A 7,655-nucleotide genomic window follows, 5' to 3' on the forward strand; every position below is an offset into this window, starting at 1 on the left:
ATCTGTCTATCTATATCTGTCTACCTAACATCTATCTATCTATCTATCTATCTATCTATCTATCTATCTATCTATCTATCTATCTATCTATCTGTCATCTATCATCTATCAATCATTTGTCTATCTACATCTGTCTACCTATATATCATCTGTCTGTCTGTCTGTCTATCTATCTATCTATCTATCTATCTATCTATCTATCTATCTATCTAACTAACTAACTAGTAAGTAAGATGGAACTGAGAAGCTATGAGAAAGGGAGGCGGATAAAGTTTTCCTAATTGGTTGTACGGATTGAGCTTTCCTCAGTTACCCCAAGTTCATATTAACATTAATGCTTAATATGAACTAAGAAAAAAAGGGGACAACAGAGAAGGAGTTTTGCTTTGTGCAAACTGTTGGAATAGGATTATTAAAACCAAAAGTCCAAATTCCAAAAGGCATTGCCACCCAAAGTATGCAGGAAAGCAGAAATTCCACAGTTAGAATTTTGTAATGTCATCATTATTCAATCTTCCAAGGAACTCGAGAGCAGGCTATCACATTATGGAAAATAATGATGTTTATAGAATACAGTGAATGAATTCTTTTTTTTTGGTTTTTCGAGACAGGGTTTCTCTGTGGCTTTGGAGCCTGTCCTGGAACTCGCTTTGTAGACCAGGCTGGTCTCAAACTCACAGAGATCCGCCTGCCTCTGCCTCCCGAGTGCTGGGATTAAAGGCGTGCGCCACCATCGCCCAGCGAATGAATTCTTTCAACTTAAAAAAACTATTCATATTTACATATTTATTTGTGCATTTTTGTATTTATTTGTTGGGGTAGGGGTGTGGGAAGTCAGAAGACAACTTGCTGTTCTGGGGATTGATGTCAAGTTGTCAGAGTTGGCAGTAATGAGGTACCCTACAGACTGAGTCATTTTACTGGTCCAGGAATCCTTTATATATAAGAATATAGCAAGTCTTCATTGTCACTTCTTCAGGGTCTTCTCCAGAAGGGCATGCATGCCTGGAAGGTACCCAAGCATTGTAAGAACTGCTGAGAGCAGCCGGTTGTCTTGTGAAGTAAGTACCTCACATTCTGAATTCATCTTACAGTTTCTTTATCAATAGTCCTGTGTTTTAAACTCCTTCACAGAGTCTTTCTGCTATTGGCATTTTATCAGAAAATTTCACACTTACATGAAGGCATTAAATAAGCATTTACTGAAAGGGGAAAAAAAAGAAATCAAGTATTAGCTATTTACTTCCCTAAGTAGGCAGGGCAGGTCTAGACACGGTGCCCGCCAGGAGGTCAGACAGAGTCTGGTGAAGGTCCTTGAGCTTGATCTGGATTGGTTAGCACAGTTGACAGAAAATTCGGCAAGATTAAGTGCAGGTGTACAAGAGTTAACGTCCTCAAACGTGTAAAGGATTTTGAGAAGTCTAAAACATTTCTGTGTATGTATGAATGTGTATGTTTGTGTGTGTGTGTCCATATGTTTGCACGTGTATGTGTTTGAATGTATGTGAGTATGTGTGCATTTGTTTGCATGTGTATGTGTTTGCATATGTTTTAGTGCGTGTATATTTGTGTGTGATTATAATTATGTGTTTACATGTATATGTGTTTACATGTGTGTAACTGTGTATATGAGTGTCTGCATGTGTGTTTTTGTATGTTGTTTTTGCTTTCATTGTTGCTACTGCTGTTCTGAATAGCTTCACAAAATGGATACAGCCCAAGACTATCTCCAGCAACTCCCAAGCCACAGAAGCAAGGGCAAAGGCACCTCTAATGTGATTGGCTTTTGTGAGCTTGTACAGGTGAAGGACAATAAATGATGTTCCAGTCAATTCAGTGATGACTGAGGACATCACATGACATGGGTTTCCTCATCTCCATGAATCTCCTGACCCCGTGTCACATATTAGATCCTGACTCCAGATTAGACAAAGGCAAGGATGATCCCAGACAAGATAGTTTTAGTTTCCACCCTTTGGCAGCATCTGAACTTCAAAGGCAAATTAAATTTAAGCCATGAGAAAAATCCCTTCATGGAGAATGAAGCCAATGGCCTCATTGTGACATGGTGGCTTCTTAGGAGACTCGCAACAAGAATCACCATTAGTCACTAGTTTTAAGCAAGAGGCTCTCCCAGGGGACAGACTGTATATTTGTAACAATACAAGAAACCACCTATGTGTAAGTTTTCAGTCAAAGACCTTCTTTGGTTGAAATTATTTATGGAAGCTCTGACTTATGAGAGAACCTGCCACTGAGGGCTGAGAATGGAGAATAGAAATGGATAGGATATGTCTGTTAGTTAACAGTCTCAGCTCGGAGCAAAGCATACAGTGTCAGAAATTTCTTTCTCTGTATTCTGAACAATTTAGAAAACCTCCTCTTTAGCTACGGCATGCGCTTTGACTACTCTTTAGCCTACATTATAAAAGAGCGAAATTTATAGCACTTAGTGGCATTTTTTCTTGATTTCTTGAACTCTGTTGCTGGTGTAGAAAAAATGTATCTAGTAAGGGCTGCCTTAACCCTCCTCAAATTGTCTACAGTACTTGGCTGATGTGGGATGTCCTTTTGTATATGTGTTGGTTTTATTGGTTGGTGAGTAAAGCTGCTTCAGCCAACAGCTTAGCAGAGTAAAACCAGGCAGGAAATCAGAACAGAGATAGAGAGGAGGTGGATTCAGAGAGACTCTATGTAACCAACAAAGGAGTAACAAGCCAGCACAAGTAAGCCACAGCCTAGTGGCAGTACACAGATGAATAGAAATAGGTTAATTTAAGATGAAAGAGTTAGTTCATAAGAAGCCTAAGCCGTTAGCCAAACAGAGTTGTGTTATTATTTGGGTCAGGAGGACCAGGAATAAAAGAATGAGTGGCCTCCGGCGACACTTGGCCATTTACAAAAACGTTTTGAATTTATTGCAGATACCTTAAGAATGCAACAAATGAATTGATAAGAAAATAATGTGGTAAAGTATACAAAACATGATTTAAAGAGAGTTCATTATTAGAATCAGTAAAAAAAATTACTTTGTCAGTTGCTCTGAAGTTTACAAATGCTTTTTTTTCAGCTTGTGTTCTTTTTGTGGACAGAGGTAACTAGAGAAATATTGATCAAGCAAGACAGGGGGACCACACACATTTCTCATTTCAGAAGTTCTTAAAATATCCAGGTACAAAATAAAGAACATTAAGGATTTTATGTAATATAATGCAATTGTTGGGTAATATATAATCTATGTGTATTTATCATAGCTACTTAGAAGGCTGCCTATATATCTAGACCTCACCTTTCTTCCAAGTTTGTCCCAAAAATTCCAAGCTCATCTAGATATTTACCTAAGCCTTCAAGATCCATCACAAAATGAATTCCCATCCTCTGGACAGAACCACTTCTTCTGTGTCCACCACCTTCTTGTTAAGGACATGCTCCTCCTGAACAGGAAATAGCATCAGCTTCTACTCTAGCTTCCTTTGGTTTTTCCTGTGTTGCTTGCCAGGCTGTGTAACAGTTGGCATACTAAAGTCTTTATATCTGCATCCAGGCTCTATCCCTTTCCAGTACGGACAGTGGCATCCTCTTCTTCCTCCTCTATGTACCTGTGTGGTATGCACACGTGTGACTGGTGTCCTATCAGTCTGTCTTATTCCCTTGAGACAGAGTCTCTCGTTGAACCTGGGGCAAAGCCGGCTGCCAGCGAGAACCTGCCATCCTTCTGTCTCTGGCCCGGTCCTGGCTTTTCTACACGGGTCCTAGGATACGGAACTCCTCAGCTCCTCAGTCTTGCACGATGAGTGTACTTACCCACTGTGCTAACTCCCTGGCCCCCTTTGTGGTCTTTTGAAAGCTCTTCCCTTCTGTATCTCTGGACACTGATACCATGGGCCTCCCTGGTGCCGCTTCTGTGTATGAGCACACTGAGCCACTCTTCCCATGTTAACTGAACACAACCTGGTAGCCAAGAATTTCCTTGCGTTCTCTCTAAGCGCCTCACAAAAGCTGGCTCCTAGTAATGTCATCTCCCCGCATGGCATGTTATTCTGCACCCCTGTGCTTTGTCTCACAACTCTAGTCTTCTAAAACATTCTCCCAAATCCTGAATAAATGTATGTCCAATTTCAATTTTTTTTAAAAAAACAAACTATAATTTCAGGTCCCTGGTGCCTCCCTTGTCCTGTAGGTTTATTTATACGCACCCCTCTTGCCTTGGCTCTGTGGTCTTGGAAATTCATCTTTTTTTTTTGTACTCTAACAATTGAAGTCTAACTTCCTGAAAATCAGGTATTTGTAATCTACAGGTTGAAAGTTCATGTTTGGAAATTAATATAGTAACTTTCACTGAAGATTGTAGCAAAAAAAAAAAAACTCTACTCTGTACAAAGGAAACTGTGTGTGATAAATGATACATGCAGAATACTGAACATTCTGAAAAAAAATAGTTGTGGAGTGTGTCTATGCCAGGGGTGTTAGAAGTGAAAGACAAGTTGGAGAGAAAAACCAACAGAGACCAGAGACTGGGATGAGCAGAAAGTGGGAAGATGAGAATAGTTTTCAGAAGTACCAGCGATATCCATTATCCATACATGTGTGCATGTCCAAAGGTTCCACAGGCACAGGGGAGCCTTCACCTATGAAAGATGACACCAGACTAGGGACTTTTATATTATACATTGCCTCTTTTAATCACTACAATATCTTTGGAGATCATTATTTCCTAATCAATGGAAGGGGAAGTGAGTTGAGTGAGGGGAATAGCTCTTAATATTGTTGGGGCTCCTTTAAAAACATGGATTTGATTCAATCAATCTCAGTTTGACTCCAATATGTGCACTAAAATCTTGTACCAGTTTGGGTGAATTGTTGCTACTATGCAACTTGAAAGGATCCCAGTTCTATATCATGTGGATGTGGCTATATATGTTTGCTGTATGTGCAGATTAGCAGACTATTACATAGGAAAATACCTAAACTTGCTTTTTCAAGATATAGCAGGAGACTAACCACTAGCTCAACCACAGTTTTATAATTTTGGATAAAATAATAAGGAAAACAGTTTAAAATTGAAGCCAGTCACTGCCTTAGCAGTAAAAAGAAAATTGCTTTATACTTAACAAAGTTATATGTTGAAAAATTATGTAAGTTTGTGCATTCATGTATTTGGATGCATACATGTATGTACATGTATGTATGTGCAAGTGTGTGTGTGTGTGTGTGTGTGTGTGTGTGTGTGTGTGTAGGCCAAAGACTATTTGCCCCTGTCCATCTTGTTTTGGAGACAGAGTCTCTCATTGGCGTGGATATAGTTGATGTAACTGATATAACTAGTCTGGTTGATCACAATGCCCAGTTATTTGCCTGCGTCCACCCCTGCCATGTTGGAATCACAAGCCGTGCCAGCACCCCTAACTTATTTTATGTGCATAACTTATTTTATGGGGATAGAATTCGGGTGCTTGAATTTGCATGACAAACACTTTACCAGCTTACCTATTTCTCCAGCCTAGGATTCTGACTTTTAATGAAAGGTTTTAATTAAAGGCATGGTCATATGACTCTAATAGAATGTAATAGCCACTTAACGTCTGTAGGCCGAGCTCATGAGTCATCCCTGTGGAAACATCAAGTCCCAGGAACTTACTCTGAGAAAATACCCAGACAACAAAACAAAAAGGCCTAAGAATGATCACTGTTATAGGAGGACAATAAAATTGCTTCTGGGTTCTTTGAGATTGACAATTCATGAGAGTGGACCCTAGGAGGAAGACAATATTTTTACTCATCCATTTAATGCATTTTTATTTTAAAATTTATGCCTTTGGGGAACACGTGTTGCCATTCGCATCATGGTGCTATTCTAATAAAGAACATAGAATGTACCTCAGTCACAGCATGTGTGTGTGGGGGATGGACAATTTCTGTACAAAGGGTGGGCAATGACTAACAGTCTGTATATTTTTCTAAAATTCAGAGGATTATCCCAGGATAGGAGACATACTTCCTTTTTGCTGTTAGATGCTAATATACCTTTTACATAAATTGCTAGGAATTCTTTCTTCTGCACAATGAATCAGTAAGACCTTTACAGGGAACCAGCCGTGCAAAATGAGCCAGGAAAGGGCGAGTGGGAAATGGGGCAAGTGGGATGCGGTGTAGCGAGAAAATGGAGAGGGAGGTGAAGGCCAACATCAAAAGTTTTGGAACACATACCCAGGGGTATGGGACATCAGGACAAAGAAAGCTCAGGTTCCTCCACCATGACTCAAATGTAGCCCTATCTACTTATCAGCCGATTATGTATTTATCATATATATATATACATATATATATACATATATATATGTATATATATATCTGCCTATCTACCCATCTATCATCAACCTCCTTTGTCTCTCTGCTGTCTGACTTTCCCACTTTCTTTCTGTGTGATTCTCTCTCGTTACCGAGTTAAGCCATGACTTCAGATTTTCTTCTATAACTGAGCGCCGTGGTTTAAAGTTGGATCTGTGGGCCTCGGGGATAGGTTTCCATTTTTTTCTGTGTTGTCACGGTTCTCTCTTCTCAATGCTTTCCTCCTCCTATTTCCACATTAACCGAGTCTCTCTTGCCATGTCCATTGGCTTTTGAAAACTAAGCATTCACTTTTAATATGAATCAAACAGACCAACAGCAGCAACTATCTACTGACAGGAGATAATCTCAATTCATTTTCTGATAATGGTGACTTATTCCATGTTACAAATAATGTGAAGGAAAAATGCATGATACATCAGCCCGTTCCTCTTCATTTCTGCCTTTTATTGAGAAAAGAATTTAGAGCAGTAGAAAGAAAAAAGGAATTTTATATCTACAGAGAAAATTAGAGGCTTAGGTTTATCCACTGCCTGTAAAGACTTTTGGCTTCAGCTATAAAGTGTAAGTGTATCATCAGGAAGATTTTTGGAAAAAAAAAAACACACCTCCAATGCATTTTATTTCTGGAAGCAGCTAGAACTCAATTTCTTCTCTTTCAGTAAAATTTATTGCATTTGCTAATCAGATTAACTTCTGCAAATCACACCAAATGCACAATTATTGAAAACAACGGTTATTGTAAAGGTTTTGGAAAATACAAATATGAACTAATATGTGCATGAATCAAGGTGAAAGACACTTCCTTTCCTGGCTTTTCTGCCTGTTTCAGTGTCTGTTTGCTAAAAGCACCAAGCCTCGAGTTTAAGGTCACTGCGTAGGTCTGTTTGCTCATGAAACATTAATTGTATGACTGTTAAGGACCAGTTACTAATAACAAAGGCTTAATTCCTTAGGTAATTGGAGCAGCTTTCCAAGTGCAACTGTTTTTCCTTTGGGGTGGGGATTGGTTGGCAAACAAATTTTGTAACATAGTATTTCAAATGAATGACTTAATTTAACTTACTGTGGCACAATTACTGGCTTAAGCACTGACCAGGATGTCAGGCACCCTTGTGAAACTGTACCTATTTATACTGTGAAGGAATTAGAATCAGTCTTGATTTAGTAGGGACGTTGTTAGGTGACGATGGCAAATACCTTGAGCTATGCCACCCAACTCTTCATGCTGAAACCTGTCTGAAAAGGAGCTGCTGGGATCTGGGATTTTACTTTTCTTTTATAAGCATTCAAAACAACAACAACAA

At 39.2% G+C, this 7,655-nt stretch overlaps 1 protein-coding gene across 1 annotated transcript in view; it reads right to left on the minus strand.

The window, feature by feature from the left end:
- Positions 1–7,655, minus strand: part of Fam149a (family with sequence similarity 149 member A) — a 39,284-nt gene that overhangs the window by 29,682 nt on the left and 1,947 nt on the right. The window lies entirely within an intron of this gene.

Source organism: Microtus ochrogaster, linkage group LG7_11, assembly GCF_000317375.1.
Source record: "Microtus ochrogaster isolate Prairie Vole_2 linkage group LG7_11, MicOch1.0, whole genome shotgun sequence".
In the NCBI taxonomy this organism is placed as follows: domain Eukaryota; kingdom Metazoa; phylum Chordata; class Mammalia; order Rodentia; family Cricetidae; genus Microtus; species Microtus ochrogaster.